This window comes from Fukomys damarensis, unplaced genomic scaffold (assembly GCF_012274545.1).
Source record: "Fukomys damarensis isolate Sample0158 unplaced genomic scaffold, DMR_v1.0_HiC HiC_scaffold_10, whole genome shotgun sequence".
In the NCBI taxonomy this organism is placed as follows: domain Eukaryota; kingdom Metazoa; phylum Chordata; class Mammalia; order Rodentia; family Bathyergidae; genus Fukomys; species Fukomys damarensis.
In genome coordinates this window covers 30,739,809-30,767,486 of record NW_022900922.1, presented here as the reverse complement: position 1 = coordinate 30,767,486, position 27,678 = coordinate 30,739,809, and the positions used below count along the sequence as shown (strand labels likewise).

General features: G+C 37.0%; 1 protein-coding gene across 1 annotated transcript in view; it reads right to left on the bottom strand.

Annotated features, from left to right (window-relative positions):
• Ofcc1 (orofacial cleft 1 candidate 1) overlaps window positions 1-27,678 on the bottom strand; it is a 539,007-nt gene that overhangs the window by 222,684 nt on the left and 288,645 nt on the right. The gene's annotated exons all lie outside the window — the stretch shown is intronic.

Genomic DNA, 27,678 nt, shown 5'->3' with positions numbered 1-27,678 from the left:
CACAGGCTGCTCACAAGATGGCAGCCTGCCTCTCCCACAGGGAGAGCTTCATATACTGTGCTTGGCTTGACCAGATAAATTTCTTAGCACAATTCTGCTGAGAGGGGCTTTACGATGCGTCTAAATGATAATATGAAGCAGACTGATTCCCTGCAGTCAATGCTCTCAAGTTTATAACACACTAATTATGTGACACTGGAGAGTTCACAAGAGCCGTGTTAGACTGTATTTACTGACCACTTCTACCATACTGCACACGAGACTGTATTCAGTTACTCATTCTACAAATGTTTATTGTAAATCCGTTTTGTGAGAGACACTGATACAAGCCAGGAATACAATGGCATGCAAGGTTGTACCACAGCTGACATTTATAAAGCCTTCTTTCTGGTGGGCATGATAAATGAAATAAACTTGAGAAATAAATAAAACAATAGCAAGTATGGAAAGGACAATGGAAGGAATAATTCAAAAGACAATACAGAGAATGATTTTTAGAGAGTTTATGGCAGAGTACCATTAGTAGAGACAGTGACATTTAAAGTGAGAACTAAAAAATTTAGCCATGCAAATAGGGGCAAAAAGGAATTCTTCTAGGCAGTGAAAGCAGCATGTGCAAAGGCCCTCGGGTAAGAAATAACTTTTAAAAATAAATGTGATTTTAAACTAGCCACATGGGGAAATGGGCTAGAAACATAAACAGGAACTAACACTGCTGGGAATCTAGATGCTGGTAACAAAGCTGCATGTTATGGCGAGTGTGAAGCCAATAAAGGGTTAAGTAAAGGAATGATATTGTCTGATTCATATATAATGAGCAGGGAAGCTTTAAAAACATTACATGGATGTTTGCTTATTCCTCTTTCTCATAAATCACATTTCTCAGCAAAATACAACTGTGATAGATCTAGATGATTGAAGAGAGGAAATTCCTCCTCAATTTGGAAGACATAGAAGTCACAGATCTACAGCCAGAGGAAGTGAGGCAGGTTTTCCACTGGACTGCGAACTAGAGGAGAGAAAAGGGAACAAGCAGCCAAGGTACATGTATCATGGCTTCTCACCCCAATCCTTCCTTTCCAAGATGGAAATTCTGCAAGAGTTGAGGAAAGAGTGTTAAACAGGTTGCAGAGAAACTCAAAAACAGAGTTTTTGCCTGTTAGGCCTGGTTATGCCAGGCTTTCCTCAAAACTCATAGAAGAGGGCCACATTGCATGAGGTCCTAGGCATCAACATGGAGTGGTGATGCTACTGACTAGTAACCATGGGTGCAGGGTGCATACCATTGTGGTTAGATGGTGATAAAAGCCCACCGTTAGCATCTGAATCATCAGGGTCTTGACAGAAGCAGGTGCACTCCCAAAATGAGATTTGAGTACTTATTTACAAAGATATTATTATAAGCTATTAACTTCAAGGGACCACGGAGCAGCCTGTTTCCTCCTCTGAGCTTGAAAGGACAGGAGACAGAATGGTCACCAGGCCTTGGCAGAACAGAGGCTGCTTAGTGTCATTTTGTCTGAGCACAGCAGTGATCCTGGGTGGAGGGACAGAGCCAGCTCCATGCAGCCTGACCTCACAGGGAAGAAGAACCATGTGCAAGGCTGTTCTCTTCCTCCCTCCACTCCAGGCCAAAACTACTCAAGAATGGAAAGCAGCCAGGAGCCGGAGGGCACAGGAACCCTACTGAGGCACCCTCACAGTTCAGCTGCCGCTGGTGGAGACGCAGTCAAGAGCAGAGATCAGATGTGGGAGAGAAAAGGTAATGCAAGAGGCACAGTGCCTATCCTCTCCTTTAATTTCTGCATGGGTGGGAGCTACCCAGAAGAATTACCCCCTATGGAGGGAGAAACAGAGGCACAAGTCAAATGATGGCTGAGGCTGATGAAATGACCCTGCAGCAAATGTTGCAAGGAGGCCACTCTGCAAGGTGAATGCTGGACTGCGCATAAAGGTTTTACCATATGATCAGATGAAGAAGGTAGGGAATATAAACAACCAAAGTTGAAGCTCCAGTTTTTGGCTTGACCCTGTGGTGCCACTTACTGAGATAGGGAAGATGAATAAGTCAGGAACAGAGTTTTGAGGTGCAAAATTTCAGGCTCCGTGTTGGGTATGTTAAATTTGAGGTGTTGTTGAGATACCAAATGGCAATGGTGATTATAAGTGACATATGTGGGCCTGACAATAAGGGAGGAGGTTGGAGCTTCTGGCTGTCACCAGAAAGAAGGAGGAATTAGATTTCAGGAGTCAACAAAGTTACCCTATGGAAACCTCCAAGTGTTTTATGCATTATATAATTTAACCCTTTGTATGTTTAATATCATTCAGTCTTCACAACAGCCCCATGATATATACACGTTAGTGTCATACTTACTGCACAGATGGGTCAGCTGAGGCTTAGACATGGATTGTAAGGTATTTACCCAAGATTGCAATTCACGCCAAAGTCTAGCACTAACTCTGTATCTTGGCTCTTACCTAACAAGCCAGGTCCTCTAAGTAGCCACTCCTTGCTTTCTAAAAACTAGATTCACAGGATGTTTCATTCTTTTCCTACTCACTTGACCCCCTATATTCTCCATTGCTAGCCCATAGCCAATTTCCTTGTGAGAACAGTGAATGAGATGCAGTCTCACAATGGGTGTATATGAACCTTTGGAAATGAGTAAAAAGGGTACATAGTAAAACTTTATCACATAATATGAAATTTCCCCTTCTACCATCCATTTTCCAAGAAGTACTGAACAGAACAATCATGGTTTACAAAAAGAATAAATTCCTCATAAAGCGAACTGTTCAAATCCTCTGTTTTTGAGAATCATCAATTATTGAGTTAGTAAATGAATTCATTTGTATAAAATTTATTTTAGAATATTTTGCAAACCAGACTTTTCACTGTATTCTGTTAGTCTGAGTAAGTGATGATTTGCTATAATTGGGGAGAACATAGGGTTTGATTTGGCAAAAAGTATCAGTAAATGTTATCAATAAACCAAAAATTAATATGCAAACATTCTGCTTATTTATATAACATCCAAACAAAATTCAGAAGGTCCCTGACTAGCTACCACTGTAGATGTAAATATTAACTTTCCATAATTACCTCTTTAAGTGTTCCTGGGCTAGGCCTTTTCTCACAGCAATATGAAGAAATGATGCAGGGAATATTTTTTCTAGACCCTTCTTTACAAAACAAAAAAGAATAACTCCTCCAAACATTGCTCAATTTTCTATAAATACCTAGGCATTCTTAAAAACAATTTCTGTTTTATTAATTCTGTCTTTTAATCAGTAATAAAACTCAACAAAAAAAAACTTGATTCTGTAAAACTGACTGAACGTCTGGCTTTTATCTTATTTACTACTGAATGCTTAAGTTTTACTATGTAAATTCATGGTGAACGTCATCAGGAAACAAAGTTATCTATAATTTGCCCACATGGAGGACCAGGGCTCCCACACCTGAACCTCTGGGGGACACATTTGAACTATGTACAAAACTCGGTGATTCCTGGTTGGTTTCCAAGAACTGAAAAAAACCCAGTACGAAAGAATACCAGCATAATATAGAGAAGGAAGGTATTACACCTGAGGAATACTGAGCACACCACTTTGGAATTCATGAAAGCTCTTACAAATGGCCAGTTCTCTGAATTTGTTTAATCTTTAAATTCTTTTGAAGAATTTTATTGAGATATAGCTTAGATCCAAAAGGAAAAAATGTTTTTTTATATTAAACATACAGTCATGCTTCATGACGTCAACTAGAAAAAAATCAGCTGTTAATAAACTTTCAAGCTATTTCTAAACTTATTTTGTGTTTTTAGTAGAAATTCTACTAGGGAAAACCAAATAAAATATTCAGAAATGAAAAATGTCTTCCAAAATGAATCACTGGGACAATCTGTCTGTAGACTGTGTATGGTGCACGTAATCCTGGAAGTGCATCGAGACGACTTACGGGACAGAAGACAGGGGCACTGAAACATTCTGATCCAGTCCTTGTTAGAAAAACATGTAGGAAACAATACATGGCTAACAACTGGTGAAAAATGACTATAAACTGGATATTAGATTAAACTGTCATCAATTTTTTTAACCACTGGTTACTGGTGCTAGCTTGTGCATTTTTAAAAAATTCATAGAATAGTATAAATTTTAAATGGATTCTGCATGCCTTTTACAAAAACTAACATGAGCATTTGTGAATGTCTTTGCTCTGGGGCAGAGATGCCCTGAGATGTCCAGAAGTTTCTGATGAATCAGGGGAAGGGACCTTCCTTCCTCACAGGCCACTGCTAGAAGCAAGCAGAAGAAGTGGAACAAAGAGATGCTAAAATATCTTATTCTTATTGAACCTTTTAAAATACTTTTAAAAGTAAGATTGAGATAATCAAAGTGGGATATTGGTCAAGGAGTTGCAATCAACGAGACTTCATGGCTGTCATCTTCAAGTTCAGCGCTGTGCTCTCAGCATGGTTCTTTTTTGGCCTCATTTCTCTGACATAACCCCCCGCACTGGATCTCTCTCTTAAGGCTGGCCCAAGAGAGAAAACAAATGCAGCTGGAAAACCTGTTACTGCATGTAGAACATTTGTTTGAAAATATGAATTTCGAGAAAGAAGAACTAGACACATCTACATAGTCCGTGACAGTATTTTCTTTACCGATGCTACCTTCTTGCAAAAGAAATGGAAAATTAGACAGATATGAAGTAACTGTTACAGCGGTCACCATGATACTTTAAAGGCTTTTTATTACACTAAAAAATGTTAGATTCGTGAAGACTTACTGCACAGTACAATGAAATGGAGTGACAGTTAACAATTTCTTTATCTGAACTAGAAAAATCACATAACAAATCTGATGCTTCAGGTTGTCTTAAGAAAATATCTAGAATCTTGTATCTTTTACATGAGGTGAAATTTCTAAAATGTTGAAAGTTCTAAAATATGAATTATTCAACTACATTACATAAATTTTCTTCATTTGCATTTACAAAATCTCAAAGTTGGTTATGTAAATTCCAGCTTATTTTTGTTACCTTGGGGTTTGGAGCCAGGAGGAGATAGCTCGGATATCAAATAAATGACATTTTAGATTTTTAAAAATATATTTTTTGAAATGAGACCACTTATTTAAAATGAAGAAGACTGTTGTTTTTTTAATGAACTAATAGAATTAAAAATCTAAAGCAGCTGGGCATGGTGGCTCACACCCGCAATCCCAGAGCTTGGCAGGCTGAGGCAGGAGTTTAAGGCCAGCCTGGACTACATAGTGAGTTCAAAGCCAGACTGAACCACAGAACCAGACCCTGTCTCAGAAAATCAAAACAAAACAAAACAAAACAAGTGAAGCAAGAGGAATGGGAACAGATTCTTTCAAAACCTTACACAAGATAATTTATACATTATTTTATAGGCCCATGTAAAATCCTAACAGGACCCTCTAGCATCTAAACCAGGTAAATAAGAATCACTTTAGGTAATGTAGACTCTATACCTCTATCTAGATTCTTTGCCTGGTTATCTGATGCCTTGGTTTTATACAAAATGACTTTTCCATTCTACATGAGTAAATAATGTTTCATCTTGACATCAAGTTAACACATATGGCTAAGCCCTGTTACACAGGATGCTCAGAAAATCCCCTGCCCCTAAGAAATATGATTAAGGCAATGTCATAAAATACATCTGAGTGACAATATACTGCACTAGAGGATCAAATGACAAGTGAGTACTAGTTAATAAATAAGAAATGAATTCTCTGACTAATAAGGATACTGCATTATTATATCATTTAATAAACTAATAATTCATCATTTTAATACCATTTAATGGATAGACTCTGTATACTTAAGAGCAGCAAAACATTATATATAAGAATTATATGCACATTTTGCCTATTAAAGAAGCCAAAATCCCAGGAACTTGGATGAATTTTCTGAGCCCAAATACGTCATAAGATTTAGAGTATATATGCATTACTATCTGACATTTCAATCCAAGGTCACCACACTGTACTAGGATGATTTCCCGAAGAAAAAAATAATAATAATTACCTGGGGTCTGGGGATGTAGCTCAGTGGTAGAACACTTGCCTAGGCTTTGATACCCAGCCCCACTCAAAAATAACGAAAAGTAAAAGAATCAAGACTTGTCATGTAGAGGTACATGATCCCAACAATGAATGCAACTGTACTGTATCCCTAAAATGTACCAATAAACTCAATTAAACCTGAAAAAAAAAATCAAATCACCTGGACAGGAAACATCTGTGGGAAGCTGTTTAGAGGCCATGCTAATTGTGAAATGAATTGGAGCAAAGACAGCCCAGAAGAAGGAAGTGTGCCTGATATTTTTAAAGTAGCATACGCTTGATACTTGTCCCGGGTAGAGGAAGAACTCTCTTAGTAAGAGATATCTGTTAGTATTTGTGTAGTTAATATTTAGACTACTCAGTAAGAAGCAGATTTTCAAATTTATAAGAATGTTTATACCAAGTTCTGTTTTTCTTTAATCAGTTGGTAGGAAGGGAATCTGAAAGAAATTAGATTTTATATATGACTATTTTAGTTAAGCTTTTTAGAAAAAAAAAAACTGTTCTCAGTAATTTCAAGGTGCTTCCAAATAACACGCATATACGCTTCAGCTCAGACTTCATACTCTTCTTCCATAACCATTCCCCTCTTTCTTGATGTTGAAAGTCCTGTGTCTACATTTCTAATATGCATCTTTCATCACGCAGTCCCTCAACAATGACACATTCATGGAAAAATGATAGTAGCCGTCATCATTCAAAACATTTACAGGGAGTTAGCAATCATTCCACACGCACTCCTGCTAAAAGAAAAGATAAAATGGTATTTTCAAAAAGAAGGCAAGAATGAGAAGCAAGCCCTGGAAGGAAAGCTCCAGAGCTCCTTCAGTAACAGATGTAAACCTTACAAAAGTTACATGGTAAGTATTATTATTCCCACCACATAAACATTCAGGAGCTGCTGATCCCTTCCCCACAGACCCTTATGCTCTGAAGGGTGGAAGTGAATTCCACCCTCAGGGCTGGATCTAGAGCCCAGCAGACCAGCCTAAGCTCAGTGGTGATTCCAGGTCTGAACATATGGCCTATGATATCCCAGGCGACAGAAGTACAGAGTACTTGAAACACAGTGTGATGGTAAGGGGAAAAAATCACATGAACTTAACAGCCTACAACCCTCGTTCGCTTATTAATTCACTTATGAGTATTTCTATATCAATCTATTGGTTGACAGCATCCTTGCTACTAAGCAATTTGAGTACAAACTCAAGGCAAACAGATGAAAATTGGCCCTATGAATTACAAAAGATCTTACTAAATATAATTCTCTCTTGTTCTTTGTCTTGACTTTGCCACAAAGAACTAATTATTAAAGGAGACATCCATTTATAAGAAAGTAAATTCCCATTATATGCAGCAGCATGCTTCACATTACAGCTCTGGCTTTCCTGTATTCCTTTCTGTTGCACTTCATGTTAGGTTCTATGGGCCCAATTCTAACTTTTCAATACTCATTTTATAAAACAAAAATATCTTTCAAAATTCAAAAAAACAATAACAAACTACTTTTAGTTTCTACTTTTTAATATATTTTACTAAGCCATTGAATAAAGTTCCCCTCTAATGAGCTGCCAAAGGAAAATGTAAAATCCATTCAATTTAACCAAATTCACTTGAGCAAGAAAAAAAAAAAAACTATAGAGCTGGACAATATTCCATACTAAAGACAGTCAATGTACTGAGCTACCTTGATAACCAGGAACCAATGAAACGACCTACAGAGATTACCCAATTGGCAAAGTCTACTGCGTGGTTTAACTGAAAATAATTTGGCAGCCTTCTGAGATTGGCTGAAGGGTCGTTCAGCTACTGTGATTGTCAGGCTCAGTCACTTAGCCACAATAATACACTCAGGTTATTTACCATCCGCTGCACATCAGGCTAGGTTTTAGCCCACTGGATAAGAGGACCTTCTAGGGCCAAGTATGGAGCAAGTATGGAGGCTGGTTTAGGCCAGTTTATTGGAGGTCAACATGGCATAATTATAAATGATTACTAAATGACTTATGGTTTAGTCTTTCCTTAAGTGTTACATACCTGAGCACATGTATTTGAATTATCTCAACTGAAGTCATTAAAACAAAATTAGTATGACAAATGCATGGTAATGCATTCACTTGGTTTTAATACCCAATGTGAAAATACCATCTGATCTAGAACCACAGAATTATGGAAATGGAATATCCGTATTTGTATTTTTTCCAGGAAGAACTAATAAAACTTTATTGATTATCCTTTTCAGATACAAAATACACCAACATGTGAAACAACTCAGATTCTCAACCATTAATCTTCAGGTGTTAAACTGCCAAAAATTTAATTTGGTAGAGTTTTGAATTTATTATATCCTACTGTTTTGCTATATCACACTATGAATTTGCTTCATCTTGAAGTAGGTGTATTTCCCCACTTTTTCCTCAGTTAATCTAGGAACTAATCTAGTTAGATTAGATGAGTTCTATTGCTTCCAAAGCGTGGGCACTAGTTTCATAAATGAGGCTCAAATTCTGCCTGTTCTTAGTTTTATAACTTCAGCAAGTTATTGACATTATAGTCTTTTTCCACAATGAAGTATGAGTGATAATATGTATCTATCATATGATGTGAGCAATACATTCATTAAAATATACAAAGCCCTTAGAATGGCCATGAAACTCACTAAATACATCAGTACCGTATGTAACACCACAGCAATATTGGGCTGCGTTTTTTCTTTTTCATTTCAATGTTTATTTTCATTAATTGTTTGACCAGTTATTCTTAACTATTAAAGTCAGTACAGAGTCAAAAGCGAATGCATGAATGAAATGATTAATTAATTAATGGATGAATGTATGGATGGATGGACCCATGGATGAACCTTTCCTCCTAGCTGCAGTGTTCTCTAGGTATCTTATCACACGAGGGTGACTATTCATCTTGTGCTGGATCTGGCTAAAGGACAGCTATGGTAAGAGTTTGACAGAGTCTTTAGTTTGAGAAAGTACAAACTTTAGGAAACAGATTTTCGTGGGGACTTTTATGGACCTAAGGTTTTAAATAAAGAAAAAAAATTAACCACTCTCTATGAAATTCATATTCACTGGGGCAACAATTTTTTAAAGCTCATGATCATGGTCCTAGCTATTCAGTCAATGTATTTTGGGGTATTTTCCCCATTTTAAAAGATTTTTAAAAACTAAGGTACAGAGAAATCAGCTTTCTTAAGGTTACACAATAAGAAATGATATAACTGGAATCCAAATTATGGTAGAGACTCTGTTTTCTCATCTGTATATCATACCTCGTCATATAGGCAAATATCCTAACAACTCCACCCAGCAGACAAGTTGGAGAGTCCAGAACCTATAATGTAATCATGATTATAGCAAAATAATAACTTGCTTTTATATGGAGCTTCAAATTGCTAAAAAACAGTTTCAGAGTCTACTAAATTAGTCCTTCATATCATAAAGAAGTAGGAAATGCACACATCCCACCACCACACAGATAAGATCACGGGAGACCACGACATATGCTTCAGGTCACACAGCCAGAGCAGGATGAGGCAAGACTCCAAAGCAATACATCATGTTATCACTGGTAAATTTTTTTCTAATGTTTTTAACCACATGGAAGGAGTCCTATCTGGCTTCCATATTTTATAACAATAATTTTTATAACAATAAATTGTCTTCAGTTGTTTTATCTAAATATTAAAAACTGGCTGTTTCCAACACATGCTTTCCTGTTTTGCTAGCTAAACCATGCTCTCCTTAAATCCATAAATACTAGGAAGCCTCCTAAAGACAGGGTGCTCCCCTGTAGCAACCAAGCCTGCAGTGCCTCTGCTACTTGACAATGGATAAAGATGGCATAATAACACTCATCCTAGGAAGGCAGAACACATAAAAACATTCACAACTCATCTGTTTATGTGTCTGATAATAAAAACTCATCACTCAAGTCATAAGGCCACTAATAGGTACTGTACTTTGGAGCTATATTACTGTATGTTTCATAAATGCATCAAGACAAAAATAAAGCAAAATCTAACTTGGAAAATTATTTTGTTGAATCAAGTCAGTCGTTACTGCATTATTGCTGACTTATCTCTGTCTTTTCACTCTACTCCAAGAATTCTTTGTGACTCTCTTTACTTACACTGTGTCTGGTATTAATATGACCCAGGCTGTCTTAACAACTTCTGACCAGACAGCTCTTCAAATCAGCAACACTTCTACGGCATAACAGACTCCTACTAATAACAGACTATGAGATTTGCTTGTGCTCCACACTCATCCCAGAGCTAGTCTCAAAGAGAACAGACTCCCAACTACTTTTCTCCAATATTGTATTAACTATCATGCAATGGAAAAAAAAAAAAGAAACAACATCAAGTTGCTATCTTCTGTCCTTAAATATGTCATCAATTATAAATGATCTCCTCTCCATCCAGGGAGAGTGTCTTGTAAATAAGCCAACCCTACAGGCTTCAATATGTCACAGCCAACTTGTTTCAGCATTGTCACAACTTGATTAGAACTCAGACCCTTTCCTTTCTACTTTCTTGAGTTGTTATTATACAGCAGATACTTTACTAGGTGCAGAAAAACTAAGTAGGAAACACAAAGTTTCCCTTTTATGGTGTGCCTGAGTGAGTCACAGAGGCATGGCCTTAGGGATCTTTCCTCTTCCCTCACCCCTTGCTCCCTGGCTCTGTTCCCTTGCTCAGCTTCTCAACAGCTATGGACTAAGCAGCTTTTCTCTGCCCTATCTTTCCACCTTGGAATTTCTGCCGTGGAGTTAGCAGACCATGGACTGACTGAATGCACTAAAACCTTGAGCCAAACTAAACCTCTTCTAAGTTGTAGATGTCAGATATTATGTCTCAGTTGTGGGAAAGCTAACACAAATATAAAATGGTAAATGATAGAAAATAGGAGACCAAGATGGAGAGGTTGAAAAAAGACCAGAGTTGCCTAGAATGCATTTTAATGTCATTTAATGTTGTTTTTAGCTTTATCACTCTTCAAAAAAACATTGAGTATCTCTTATGAGCTAGGCATTATACACAGCTTCAGGTTTCCAATGGGAGAGCAACTTGCCAGATTATTATCAACCTGCAATTATCCAAACTAGATTCCCTTCACATTTTTAAACTAGCCATTCTGTATATTACCAGCAGGACCCCCTCCCAGGCTGAGAATCAATGAGAAGTGTCCTACTCAGAGTACAAGAAAATATGTGTTTTCATCCATTGTATGCTGCTGTAACTGAATACCACAGACAGAGTAATTTATAGAGAATAAAGGTTTATTCAATACGTGTGCTCTGTAGGCAGAGAGGTTCAGTGTAGAGCAGCTGCATCTAACAAGCTTCTTCTTGCTGGTTGGGACTCAGAGTCCCAGGGAAGCACAGGAATCACGTAATGAAACAGAACATCCTAGCCCAGGTCCCTCCTCATCACTAAAGCTACTGTCTCACCAGATTGGGCCCCACCCTTATTGCCTCACTTGGCCAACTACTTCCCAGAGGTTCATCTCCAAATACCATAGTCACAGGTTAAGTTTCCATCCTTTTCATATCTCACTAAGGACATTAAATTTCAACATGAATTTTGGTGGAGAATCCAAACCATAACAGCCTGTTCCCAGGCCATTGTTAGAGAAAAGATAGAATGCAACTCAGCTGGGATTATAGTAAACAGTTCCTCAAAGCACTACATAGAGGCAATTTGGATCATGTTCTCCTGGAGAATTTATTTCAAAGTGTAGATTGCTGGTCAACTCCTAGGCCAAACAAATATAAAACCACACCTTAGCATGTATGTGCCTGTCCGGTGGTTATAATGCTCAAATCTTTTTTTAGAAATACTAATGGAAGTACAGTGGACCTCAAGTTACAACCGGCCGGACATACAAACAACTTGGGTTAACGGAAGCTTCATCTGCCTCTGGTTATCTATAGCATGTACCCAGGTAACATGCAGATCTCAGCCATACTGACCTACAACTAACGAGTTATAATTAGCCCACAGGAGCTGATGGGGTTCCTAAGTCAAAGGCCCACTGTATAATTAACCCACAAAGAAGGAATCCCCACCAAGAAAGAATCTTTGACCACATTATGGACTTGAGGGATACCTGCCATCTTTTTAATAACTATTGTATTGAAATATAAGGCAGTGTCATTGCTATTTTAGAACTGAAAACCACCTCAGAGATGGTCAAATCCATCCTTGTTTGCAAATGTGAAAATCCAGGCCCAGGCTGTTTGACAGCTGTGCCCAAGGAATCTGGAGCTAGTCAAAGCTGAGACTCAGCACCCGGACCTCTTACCCTCTAAAGGTGAGTTCTTCATACCACAGAAAATGTCTCCTTTTCAAAACACATTGATTTCCACCTACAACAGCTGAAATATTGTATTTGTGCTCTTATATTTACAAATAATAGAATTAAAACCAGAAAGTGAATTAATGAAGAACTGAAAAATAAAATCTCTTTCCATGTAATTGCAGGTTGCTAAGCACTGCTGGGAATCACATGGTCCATCAGAAGAGAGCTTTGGCAGCCTATAGGGAAAGTACCAATTCTCCTCTCTCTCTGTTCTTCTGAAAAGTAAACTGTGCATTAATACACTGAGCCTTTTTAATAGGGCACACGCAGAGCTTTCACCCATAGGTTTCCACATTTTTATTTTCTTTAAAGTCTTTCCACCAAAGGAATGGTGCGGGAGATGGCTATTAGAGTCATTTGCTCTGCCTGGGGGCTAATTACTCTATTTGCTTCATTTTTTTGAAAATATTATATTACATCCAAAGGCGAAAGAAAAGAAAAGATGGGAGCTTGTTTCAGGTTCACTTATGTAATTTTGAACAGATTAAATTAGTTAATCAGAAATTATGCTAGCTAAAATAGATCTGTTGGTTTCTAAATCTACAGTAGAAAATTGCTTTTTAAAAAATAATTTGAATGGCATGCTGTTTAAATATATTTTAGTCAGTTTCCTCAAACGTGAGGCTTGAGTTTTAATGATTTAAAGGAAAGCTGAAAGGAATGAAAGAATCCACAGATACAGAGATTGGAAAGAGCATTCACGTGTGACCTCCTGTAACAAAATGCTACTGCATCAGCCTGGAGGACAGGGGAAACGACACCGGGAGGAGTCCAGGCAAGACAAAAGGGGGCACCTTAGGACTCTGGGTTAAAAGTAAGAGAGAAGAGCAACCTGCCACCTTCGATTTCTCCACCTAAAACGTGGAGATCATATACCTACTTTCCATAATTGTATGCACAGAAAAAAAAAGGAGTAACATGAAAAATTCTGCCCCACTGCCTGGCACATGATGACTATTCAATAAATTTAAATTCAAGTGTATTAAATGTATAGGAAATCTGTCCTATCCATCTACCTACTTATCTATCTTACCTACTATATATAACAGTGACGAGGAACCTTTGAGAGCTTGCAGTGATGACAAAGGTCGGCTGTGGCACTTACGCCATAAGTCGGCCACCACTGATATATATAACCTATCAGTGGGAAATTGTTAAAGATGACCAATTTATCCATGGTCATCTAGATTACCTTCTATGTTATCTTCTAGGAGTTTTGTTGTTTCATATTTTACAGTTAGGTGCATGATCCATTTTTAAATTAATTTTTGTAAAGGTTATAAGTACTATATCTAGATATTTCTTATTTATTTCACATCTGGATGTCCAGATGTTCCATCATAATTTTTTCTTTGTATTGGGAATTGAGCCACAGGCCTTCACACTAAGCTATACCCAAACCTCATTTTTAATTATGTTTTTTAATTTGAGACACGGTCCTTCTGAGTCATCCAAAGTGGGCTTGAACTTGCAATCTACCTGCCTTCTCTTCCCAGATTGCTAAGTAGCTGGGAAGGAACACCTGGCTTCTAGCTCCAATTTCTAAGCTGGCTACTTTCCATTGAGTTGCCTTTGCTTCTTTGACAAATAAATAAGTTGGATAAACTTGTATTGTTCTATTTCTGGGTGCTCTCTTCTGTTCCACTGATCTACTGTTTGTCTCCTCTTTCTCCAATATCACACGTTTTGTTAACTACACTGACACAATATTGTATCATCTAATACCCCGTCAAAATTCAAGTTTCCCTTACTATTCCAAGAATGTCCTTGATGGAAACATTTTGTTGGTTTGTTTGCAATAAATTATTAGGGGGCAGATTTTTAAAAATCAACAATGAAAAGTAATAACAGAAGAATGAGTGTGAACTGTAAAATTTTCATAAAAATATACCATTATCTATGATTGAGTTTTAAAGATATATTAAATAAATTCATTCTGTCATGAACAAAAATTACAATGAAAGTAAGTGTTCCCCAAAATTCATGTGTTGGAAGCTCCAATACAACTGCGTAGAGAAGTAGTCCTCTGCCTAAAAACTGTCATCCAAATAACAAGAGGATCAATGGATAAACAATCTTGAAGATGTACTACACGTAACTACTGTGTACTGATAGTGAAGAATGAGTACAAAGACATAAAATATAAAATTCTGCATCTGCTTATGAGGGTTAGTCAGCTTTTTGTCACTGTGATAAAATGCCTACAAAAAAGAATTTAAAATTTAAAAGGAGAAAAGGTTTCATTTTGGCTCACAGTTTCAATGGTTTCAGTCCATCAGCTGGGTCCACACCTTGTGGCTGCACTGAGTTGGAAAATCACACAAGTGTGTGGTGGAGGAAAGCTGCTCACTGGACAGCAATAAGGCACCAAAAGGGGCAAAGGAAGGAGCCAGGACCCAGTTATAGTCTACAGGGTCACACTCCCATGCTCCACTTCCTTCAACCAGGCCCCACCTTCCATTGCCAACACCTCCTAATAATGCTATCAACTTACAAGCCCACTGATGAATCCACTGAGAAAGTTGGAGCTCTCATGATCCAATCACCTTTCAATGCTCCATTTTCTGAACACCTGAGCTTTTGGGAGAACATTTAAATCTGTGCACCACAAATAAGTTAAACCCTGCTGTTGCAGATTCTGCCACTCAATGGGGATTCCAAGGAATTAGCTTTTGAAAATTTAAGTAACCATAAAAGAGTAAAGGGGTAACAAAAAATAATCATGTAAAAGATAAATTTTTATTCTACAAAAATCCACATAAGTTGTTTCTTTTGAGGTTCATTTTGGGGGGAAAGTGAAACTATCTTCTTTTGAAATTTTTTTAATTGATATATGATATTTGTTCATATTTAGGAGATACAATGCACTATGTCAATACATGCACACATTATGGGGTGGTCATATCAGGATAATTAGTACATCCAGTAGCTCAAACAAGTATCATTTCTTTGTGATGAGAACATTCCAAGTTATCTCTTCCATTTATTTTAAAATATACAATGCAGGATTCATAATTTCCTGAGTGTCATTTCTAATCAGAACTAAATAAGCTTTTAGAAAAAAAATCCTGTAAGGTCTCTGCTCTTAACTTCATTCATATGAAAATTGATAATTGCTTTGAAGAAGAGTACAGTACCTCATTATATTCTTCAAAAATATATATGACATATAACATATATTGTATATTTATAGTTATAATTATTTTCACCTTTCCCTGTACACTATCTCTTCATATAGGAAAAAGTGCAAAAAGGTAAATGGCCCAATACTAAGTGATTTCAGTTGAAACTTTTAGGTGGCTGTCCATTATTAAATGGAAAAAATAATTCAAAATTTAAAAGCAATAATTATTTAAAAATTTTAAACCTACACTAGTTTTTAACACTGGAGTTCCTCAACAATTTCTTAGAAACAATTAGTTTTTACTGAGTACCTTTTTTACTCTAATTATCCAGCTTAAAACATATCCCTGATGCTGTCACCAAATCCTTGAATGACCTTGAAATAGTTTTTTGCAAATATTTCAGTTTTTCTGTTTGTAAAATTAGGGTAGTAGACCTTCACACCTTTCTATTTCACTGAAGCACTTCAAAAAGTAATGAGTCGCGAAATATCTGAGCTGCTCTGATCAAAGGAACTGTGTGACTACAAAGCATTACTATTACTTACCAGTACCTCTTTTTTATGGTACCACTAATGAGCACTGTAGTCAGCAATAACTTATTAGAGGAAAAGAGTAGAAGGTAAAAGCTAAGAAGGCTATTTTTCTCCATATACAGATTAATTGTTAGGTAGACTGAAAACAAGGCTTCCTGCAGTCTCTTAGATCCATGGGGGATTTTCTGCAAATACACCCAGCATCCTGGGTTTAAAAACCTGAGGAAACTGCGAGTTTTTCCTTGGAGGTGTGCAAATTATACATGGACTTCACATTTCAACAGACCAGGTAAAAAGGACACAGATGCAAAACATTTCATTATTTTCTCAGATATCTCCTTTCATTCTAATAATCCTTAAGCAACTTTACTGTCTCTCCGTTCCTCCTCTCTCTCATAATCATACACAGACACACACACACACATCAATTTCACCCACTTTTCTGTGGAAACCAAGGCGATCTAATTTTTAATTTAAAGAAGCTAAAATAAATCATTGATTTTGATGAAAATTTTCAATCATGAATACAAATTCATTCTTTGTTCTTTTTCAGACCATGTTTCCTTATACCTTTATATACTCTGACACATTAAATGCTTGAGCTCAGAAATCTAAGGAGCAACAGTGGTACATATTCAGTACATGTTTGAAAAGGTCTCATCTTTTCCAAATTGATAAATGGCATAGAATCAGCATGGAACAAATAAGTCTTCAAATGACTGAAGATTTGATAAATATTACCCATGAGATAAGCAACTTTATTTTCCTTTGTCCTTCCTAAAAGTACTTGTCAAAATCTTCTTCCAAGAATACTGAGAAGCACTCTGGGTCTCTGATAGCAAGAAGAAACGCAGCTTCTCAGGGCCGCAGCAGTGTCTCTGAGCAATGTTCTTTCTCAGCCTCAGGCCTCTTTCCCATTCAAAGCCCTACCCTAAAATAAACGAAGCACTCAGCGACTAGAAGCACTTCAGCTGAAACATTTGTGAAACAAGTACAATCTTCAGTACTCAGAGTGAATGAATTTTTCATGAGCTAAGAAAGATCTATGTAGAAAAGTTTTCATGAAAATCTAGTGCTCTTAAGAATGCTACTGACTGAACTGTACCCCTCCATTCATATATTAAAGCCCTGATCCCAATGCAATGGTATTTGGAGATGAAGTCTTTATCAAATAATTAGGTTTCAATGAGGTCACGAGGACAGGGCCCTCATGATATGATTAGTGTCTTTATGGGAAGAGACACCAAAAAGCTCCCCCCCACCCCACTCATCACATGAAGACAAAGTGTGAAGGATTTCCAAGCCAGGAAGAGGTTACTCACCAGATATGGACCATATCTGAGATATGGCACCATAATCTGAGTCTTCCAGCATCCAGAACTGTTTTTTAAGCCCCTCAGTCTACAGATTTTTGTTACAGAAGCTTCAGTTGGTGTATAAAAAAAGCAACACCACCAATACTATAATAACAATGGAAATCCTGGCAGTTTACTTTAATCTTAACATGAAAATTCTAAGTGGACTCATGATCTTGTAAAGTATAGAACATGACCATAGAAGTGAAGGGTTCATTTGTTTGCAATTATTCCTTCACTCATTCAGTTATTCAATAATTATCGAAGTAGTAATTAATGAACTCCAAATCGATTATTGGAAAAAAGACACAAATGAACAGGTCAAAATTCCCAACTTCAAGAAGAGCAAAGCATGGACAAAACATACAACATTCAGAGAAACCAAGGCAAGAGGTGAAAAGAGAATAGCATGTGATTGGACCTCTTAGGAAATGCTAGTAGGACATAACTAACCAGGAACTGTGAGAGACAGAATGTCTTTTATTCTTTTAATGTGGTATCAATTTAGAGAATGGGATCCTTTTCTCTTAAGGTAGGGAAAATGTATGTAAAAGATAAATTCAATTGTAAGCACAGTGAGGATGTTTACATTTTTAATTTTCTGAATTTTCAAAAATAAAGGAATAGAAAGAATAATGTCAGCAAGATGATGATAGGACAGGAAGAGTTGAGCTCCACTCTTCTCTGCCCCATGGAAATCCAGCTAGCAACTATCCTCAGGTAAAAATAATATCATGAATGTTCTGAAACTTAGCAACGAGGCTAACACATCCAGTTGGACCACAAAATTGAGAAAAAAACATCATTGAACAGTAGGAAGAATGGTTCACTTTGACTATGCTGCCCCTCCTAGTAGCACAACACCACACTTGGAAAATTCCCCCTGGGATCATGATTTCTCAAATGAGAAAACTGATATGAAGGGAGACATTCAGCTTCTCTACCACTGGAAAATCTTCTATAGTAGGCTCCCTCCTGTCTTGTCCTAGGAGGAGAGGTGTGGGTAGGGCTGGTACTCAACTGTACATGATATTTAAACTCTTCCAAAAAGGTGAAGTGAACAGAATACTTCGAAACTATTTTATGAGTCTATCATACTCTAATACCAAGCCAGACAAAGAAATACAAGTAAAGAAAATTATAGGCCAATATCCCGGATGAATACAGATGTAAATATCCTCAATAAAACAATGCAAATACACTAAAACAATCTTTCAGCGTGAGCAAGTGATATTTATCCCTGAGGTTCAAGGATAGTTTAACATAGGCAAACCAATAAAGGTGATAAAAATGACACAATAAGAGGATAAAATCCTAAAACCATCTCAATAGATGCAGAAAACCCACCTGCCAAATATCCAAACATCTTTTACAATAAAAACTTTTAACAAATTAGATACAGAATGAACATACCTTAACACCAAACAAAAAATTATACATGACAAATTCATAACTGGCATTATTCTCAATGTGAAAGCTGAAAACTTTTCCTATTGCCTCAGGGACAAAACAAGAATGCCCATTTTTACTGATTTTTCTTAACGCAATACTGAAAACCCTACCAAAGCAATTGGACAAAAGAAACTAAAAATCATCCTAATATCAAAAGAAGAAGTGAAACTCTCTCTATTTGCTGAAGACATAATCTTATATACAGAAAACTCTAAAGGCTTCACCAAAAATATTAGAACTTCTAAAAAATTTCAGTAAAGTTACATTGATACAAAAGCAACATAAAAAAAAAATCAGTAGAGCTTCTGGTACTATTAACAAACTACCTGAAAAGTAGACCAAGAAAATTATCTCATTTACAACAGCAACAAAAAAACTAAATACTGTACCAAGGTGTATAGTTAACCAAAGATAAAATATATCTATTCTGAAAAATATAAAACTATTAAAGAATATACAATAAATAGATATGCAATGTTTGTGATTTAAATAATGATTACTGTGAAAATGTCCACGTGAAACAAAGCAACCTATGAGTTTAATGCTATCTCTATCAAAATTTCACTGTCATTTTTCACAGAAATAATTCCTAAATTCATATGGAACCACAAAATACCCCAAATATCCAAAACAATCTTAAGCAAAAAGAATAAAGCTGGAGACACTACACTTCCTAATTTCAGAATATATTTTAAATGACTTCAACCAAATTAGCATTGTAAAAAGACATTAACCAAAGAAACAGGATAGAAATCCAAGAGATAAATCCATGCATTTACGGCAAACTGACTTGGGACAAAGATACTAAGAATACAGTAGGAAAAGAATAGTCATTTCAATATATGGTGCTGAAAAAATACATATTCTCAAGTATCATATACAAGAGTCAACTCAGAATGGATAAAATACTTTAATAAGAGATCTGAACTGCAAAATGGCTTAAACAATACCAGGAGAAAACCTTTATAACAGTAATCTACACAATAATATTTTATGTGATCTTGAAAGAAAGCACTGGTAATAAAAGCAAAAACAGACCAATGGGATTACATAAAACTAATAAGCTTCTGCACAGCAAAGGAAGCAAGAAAGTAAAGAGACAACTCCAGAATGGGAGAAAATATTTGAAGACTACACATTTGAAGAGTAGTTTCTCTAAAATGTTCAAGAAAAATAAACTCAACATCAAGCAAGAAAACAAATGATACAATTAACCATGGATAAAAGAGGTAATGACATTTCTCGAAGATATTCAAATGGCCATGAGGTACACGAAAAAGGCCCTGCATCATTAATCATTCAGGAAATGTAAATTGAAACCACAATGAACTATCATCTCACTCCTGTTATAATGGCTTTTATCAAAAAGGTGAAATATAACAAGTACTGGAGAGAATGCAGAGTATAGGAAACTCTTACACGATGCTGATGGGAGTGTGGAGTAGTACAGCCACTGTGGAAAATGGCATGTAGGTGCCTAGAAAAACTAAAAACAACTTCTATATGATCTTGTAATCCTACTTCCGTGACCATATCCAAAAGAACTCCAGTGAACCCTATCAAAAGCTATATGCATTCTCATGTTCATTGCAGCACTATTCATAACAGCCAAGATAGGAAAACAGCACCAACAGATAAACAAATAATGAAAATGTGACTCTACATAACAGAATACTGTTCAGCCTTCAAAGGAGGAAAATCCACTTGCAAAGCACGTGGATGAACATGAAGAACATTACCCTAAGTGAAACAGGCCAGGCACAAAAAGATAAATACTACATGATTTCATAAAAACTTCATGATCTATATGTGAAACCTGATAAAACTTAGAGAAACAGAAAAGAGGACGGCTACCACAGGGCAGGAGGGTAAGAGAGAGGAGATGAAGAGTTGATGATCAAAGGGCACAAAATTTCAAATAGATGGAATAGATTTTACAGTCTGTGGTACAGCAGAGCAACAATACTCAATGATAATATATTAAGTATTTCAAAGTAAGAGTAAATTTCAGATGTCTCACCCTAAAAATAGAAGGGAAGGGGTGTTATTAGTTTGATTTATCATATATATATGTGGGGGTGGGGGTGGGAGGGTGTGTCTTAAAACATCACATTGTGCCTTAAATTTACACATTTATTGATCAAAAATAATATTAATACCTTTTAAAAATAAAAGAATAATTATTTGGGGTTTTGGGCATTTTTTTTCCTTGGGCATAAATTGTTGGGATTGCCACTATGTCTTTGAGCAGTTGTAAATGTGTCTTAGTTTTGCTTTTCTTGGCTTTTGATGGTTAATTTTACATCAAGTTGACTGGTCTATGCCCAGATAACTTGTAAAGCATTATTTCTGGGTTTGTCTGAAGGTGATTCTGGAAAAGATTAAAAATTGGAATCAGTAGGCTAAGTAGGAAAGATTTTGTTTCCCAGTGTAAGCGGGTATCATCCAATCCCTTGAAGATTTGGTCAAAACAAAAACAAAGATAAAGGGTAGATTTGTTCTCTGATTAAGCTAAGACAGCCATCTTCTGCTCTCAGACATTTAAGCCCCTGCTTCTTGAACCTTGAAACTTCAAGACTGACACCAGCAGCCCTTCCTGCCACCTGTGGTACTCAAGCATTTCGGACTCTAACTGGGAGTAACACCACCATCTCTCCCAACTCCAACTTACAAGTGGCAGATGGTGGGCTTCTCGGCCTCCATACTTGTATGAGCCAATTCTTAAAAATCTTATAAAATGTGACTGGACATTAAGTAAACAATTACTTGTGACTACTAAAGACTTTTCAAAGATAATGACACTAACCTGTATTTATTCATTCTTTTTTATGTTTTTATTGATTTTGCAGTACACGATGTTTATATTCATCTTAGAGAGCAAATGCATATACTTAATGTATCTTGATTGTTTTTATTCCCTTTGCCCTCTCTACCCTCCTGCCTCCTTCTATTTCTAGATCTCCTGCCCCATTATTTATTTTATCTTTTTCTTTTTAGTTCATGTTTGCAACATATAATGATTACATTCATTGTGGGTAGTTGGTATGCACACAGGGCACATCTTAAGTCTTTTTACTTTCCCTTCCCCTATCCCCCTCCATTTACCTTCAACCTCTTGGTCCCCTTCTCATTTTCAAAAGACCTATCTCCCTGTTTCCTTTTATCTGTCTTTTATTTTGCTCTTTATTTGCACTTTGGATTTGCATATGATAGAAACCATGCGGTGTTTACTCTTGTATATCTGGTTCACTTACTTAACATTATGTTTTCAAGGTGCATCCATTTTCTTACAAAGGCCTCAAACTTATCCTTCTTTTACCCAAGTAGTAGTCAATTGTGTATTAGACACCACACTTTCTTTATCCATTTATTCTGTTAATGGAATTATAGGCTGCTTCCAGAATTTAGCTGTTATTAATATCACGAATTTTAGGAATGAATGTTTCCTGAATATTCTGGGAAGTTCCAAATAGCTAATGAGAAATTTTTTAATTAATGAATAAAAATAAGCCTAAGTATGGAAAAATTTGAGCTACCTAGACTGTAACATTGTCTTCTAGTCACGTAACCAAGTAAAACTTTCAGTTGAAACTGTCATGATTGAGCCTTTAATTTGTAAAGTGGTATTTCTATTTTATAGTTTGTTTTTCATATTTACAATAGTATAGTACTTTTCTTCCTATCTCAGAAAGAGAAGAATATGAGAGAGATTTACAAACTGCAAGCATGATGGTGTCCTTATTGTTTCCCTTGAATTAAGATGTGGAAAGCCATTCATGCTTTTTCTTTCTTTTTTTTAACCATAAATTTTCTGTGTTCCTGCTCTGGTTCTCTTTGTAATTTTTTCCTTGTGTTTTAATGTATATTATATAATGTTTAAAAGACGATACATGCACCGCTATGTTAGCTAAGTAAAACAGATTTACATATAAAAAGTTAGCCCACTTAAATATTTCAAGTAATTTTTAAAATTAATTGTCCCTCCAAAACATTTTCATTACTAATCACAGAGTAGAATATATGTTGTTTTGACTTAATGGAAAACAGACTTGTTAATCTGCTAAAGTCTGCTACAAAATTCATCTTTAATTTATGGAAACTCTATTATGGGTTTTACATTTTTATATTTTCTCTCATATTCAAGAATCAGATTTCAGGCCAACTTTCACTCACTTCACAAAACTAGACTTGATTCATGTCCAGATACCAGGTACACAGAATTCAGAAAACTTGTGTTAGCTGCCAACACATACTAGTTTGCTTTTCATATGCCTCCTAGAAATATGCTTACTTTTGGCTAGTGAACTGATTTACAGATTCCATCATTGCCCAAAGACTATATTTTACTTTTAAAATCATGACAAAAATCTTAAAAATACTATCCATGAATCAATCCCCCACACACACACAAACACACACAGACCTCCGTAAAGCATGGTTTCCTAATTAAATAACCCAAATGTATGGATTGTTTACAATTAAAATTCAGAAGAAAACCTAGTTATCTGCAACTGATTAGGAACAGGTACATAGCATACAGTAAATATTAGGAAATGTCCAGGAAAACACTTCCTCCTGGTAGCTAAGATGCAAAATGAAATTATTTTATTTCTAATTCAATACTTATCTGAAAAACCATGTATTATTGCTTGCCCGGATTTCCTCTGTGACTAAATTTGTAAAAACTATGCACTTAATTGATTAGTTTTATTTTCCACTGAATAATTCTCAGACCTATGTTACTTTATGTTTTTCTTATAAACTTTCCAACCTCAAAGAGATGTAAAAAGTCATCACAAGTATTTCTAAAGCAGCGTTATACACTTAGGCAACTAAATTGCCCCATGAGGACAATGAAAATAATGTTTCACCATTTGCATGGCCCTTGAAATGTGGTCCTCTCAATCGACTGCAAGAGCCTTGCCTCTTCACTCCTCCGACAATCCAACCTTGCTCTTGTTCGTCTCTCCCGCCTTCATCATGCTCTGAGATGCCTTGGCACCTCAGTTGCCTCAGACTTGAAAGGGTGAACATGGCACCTTCCTGAGATGATTGCAGAGCCAGTCTACATCACGTGGACTGAGTCATGTGGACTAAAAATGGCCACAAAAGAGACAGATTCCATGGCTTTTAGATCCTACTTTTTATCATAAGACCTCAGCCAATTGCCAAGTACTCCTCCAAGTACTCGTGGAAGTCTGCAAAGGGTGACTTGCATGGGAGCCTATACTACTCCTCGCTGATGCCCCCCTACTGATGCAGGCAGGATGGGATCAATGCTGTGCTCACTCAGTCCTGCTCTCTAAAGGCTAACCCCGGAACAATTTTCACATGAGTTCCACATCAAGTCCTTGGGTAGTAAGTGACCCCTGTGTGACTGGGCTCTGTACAGCACCTTTCCACAACACACACAAACATAACCACACATACACACACACACACACACACACACACGGTCATACACACACAGACATCAGTGTACACACAACCACAGCCACACACACACACACACACACACATCACTGCAAATGTGCTTTTACCAAGTGTGAAAGCATACTCTTCATCTCTGAGTTCTACTCTCTAAGTACAAGAGTCCTACAATAGATATGCCAGACCAAGATGTTCTTTCACTACCTTCTAGAAGTTTTTCCCTTGTTTTTTGTTGTTGTTTCTCTAAGATGCACATCAACTATCAGGATCTCTAGGTTTGATGAATTTTCCAATACTTATCTCTGCACCAGACAATTTTCAGCCATCTCCATAGCAATCTCTCAGTAAAGGCTCCACCTTGTTTTGCCATCTGGATTCTTTAATCACCTCCCACACCACAAGGCCCTGCAATGCTGGGATGAGAAACAATCACGCCAGTCACCATATAAATCAGCCATCACAGGCCAGTTGTGTAAGAGAAGGAACCCACCCAACGATCCTCACCCCCACTGGGATTACTCCATCCCAGACCTCCACTTAAACACCTTGTTTATATAATTATCAGCTAGCGCTTGCAATAAAATGTAAGAATAGGTAACGGCCTCAACAAATACATAAAAGGAATTACAAGACAAGGAAAACATTAATTGTCTTGCACTTGGACATACATTATTAGGCCCCATCTTAACCATAAGAGGCTCAAATTATTTAGCCCAATTTTAAATGGAAGTCCAAGATCATATAAATATTAGAACTGAAGATGAAAGCAATGAGATTTTTCTTTCATATAATACAAGCTGGTATGTATGAGGGTTTCTCAATACAATGAACATTAGAACATCTTAAGCATTGGCCCAAAAATGTGCCTTAGAATCCTTTTTCCCTATAGTGCGTACTGCATTTAATCAGCACCTACTTTGTGTTACACTCTTTACAATAACTCGTCCTGAGCCCCAAACAATGCACAGAAGTACATCTGATTCTCTGTGGATTGCAGATGAAAGAACCAATGTTGGGGAAGTTAAGTGACTTGCCTACAGTCCAACACCCCATCAGTGGGAAGCCCACAGCTCAACACGAGATCTGACACCAAAGCGTGGCCTGTTTCCCCATAGGAATCTGTCCATAAGCTCACACTGAAGTATATGATTCTTTCACTATTATTTAGGCCATCAGCTTAGATTGATTTTCACATAACTTAAGACACAGAGACTAGGATAAAAAATAGGTTCATAGCTTTTCGTTAGTAAAAGGGAATGAGGGTCACAATTATGAAAGGCTTGAATTCTCAGGGATGTGCTTACTCTTTCCTGACACTGAGGAGTCCTAAAAAGGAAGGCTTAGATTCTTTTCCCCATACACTCCAGACACTTTGCTGGCCCTCTGCATGACAATCTCGTAACTTTACAGCAGGCAAGCATTCCACTCCTCAGCTTACCTCTTACAGAAAGAATGAGGATCCAGACTGTACCAGTCACATTCCCCTTTTGAGTATATGTTCGTGATACATAATTACATTCATCTTGGGAAACTGGTATATATAAATATTACATCTTAATTATTTGTATCTCTTCTTATACTCAGCCTTCCCATCTCTTCCTATCTCTAAATCCCCTTCCTAAAGGAAGCTATGTACCTGTTCTTGAAAGCACGTGGTGAACTGAAATGGAGAAGAGGGGTGTTGAACTGCTCTTTTGTCAGGACATGCATTCAAAAATGATTTAAAAGAAACATTAATAGGCAAAGGCAGAGTCCTGTGTCCTGTTTCCTCTCCATATCCTTTGAGAACACTGTCTTCCTAAAGACTGAGGCACTGCTAATACATCAGTGAAGAAGTGAAGCCCAGCTCCGGTGGTGTCCGCCTGAGAATCTCTATTAGTTATCTATTGTTACCCTCAAAAGTTATCACAAATTTGTTGACCCAAAACATCAGAAATGGACTGTCTCATTGTCCTAAATGCCAGAACTCTGAAATGAATGTGTTGTCGGGAATGGTTCCTTCTTGAGGCTGTTGGGGGAACTCCATTCCCTACTTCGCCTCTAGCTTCTGGTGAGTGTGTTAGTCCTTGGCATTTCTTTGTTTATAGAAGCATCACTTTAATCTCTGTGTCCATCTTCACATGATGAAATGGTTAATCTTGATTGTAAACTTGACTGGCTGGAGAGAAGTCTAGGAGATTAGTAAAGTACACTTGTGAGTGTGTCTGGGTGAGTCACAGAGGTACAATCTTGGCCCTATATCTGGTCACTGGTCCTTGCCTCTGGGACACCCTTTCCAGCCCACTCTGCTTCCTGCCTGCCATGAGATGAGTAGTCCCATGGACTGAACCTCTGGAACCATGAGCAAAGGTGTCAAGTGTTTTGTTCCAGCAATGGGAAAGCTAACCAATGTACATGGCCTTTTCCTCTCTGTGTGTGTCTCAAATCTCTCTCTCACTCCTTTCTCTTGAAAGGATACTAGTCATTGGACTGAGGGGTCCAACCTAAATCCAGGATGATCATATCTACTGGTAAAGTTTCTATTAATTTTAACTTAATTATATCCTCAAAGACCCTATTTTTAAATTAAGTCTCCTTCAAAAGTATTGGGACTAGGATCAGGAGGTTTTTGTTTATTTGTTTTGTTTTTTGTACCAGGGATTGAACTCGGGTCCTTGCACTTGCGAGGCAGGCAGCAGAACCACTGAGCCAAATCCCCAGCCCCAGGAGATAGATAGATAGATAGATAGATAGATAGATAGATAGATAGATAGATAGCTAGCTAGATAGATAGATTTTCTTTTTTTTTTTTTGGTACCGGGGATTGAACTTAGGTCCTTGTGCTTGCAAGGCAGGTGGCAGTACCACTGAGCTAAATCCCCAGCCCCCCAGGATATATTTTTTGAAGACACAATTCAACCCATTAGTGGAATGTTAGGAAATCACTAATTTGGGTCAGTTAAATGACAAAGTTCATAATATGTTTGGGATCTTCAGATCTAAGTGACACAAAGGAAAAAAATTAAACCTGGTTATGGAATTTCCATGCACCAAATTAGAGAACATCACCTATCCAACTAAGTTACTCTTTCACTTTGGAATTTGAAAATATTACTACTCGAAATCTGCTGTGTAAAAGACATTGAGAAACGTCTTTTTCACCTGCTGAAATGATTTGCTTTTTAGCCTGAGTCAGTTTACACTGAACAAAAACCAGCAACAACAACCACCCACACACACACACACACACACACAAAAGTGGAGCTATACCTGAAAAATTCTAGTATTTTTCTTTCTTTCTTTTTTTTTTTTTTTGTTTTTTTTT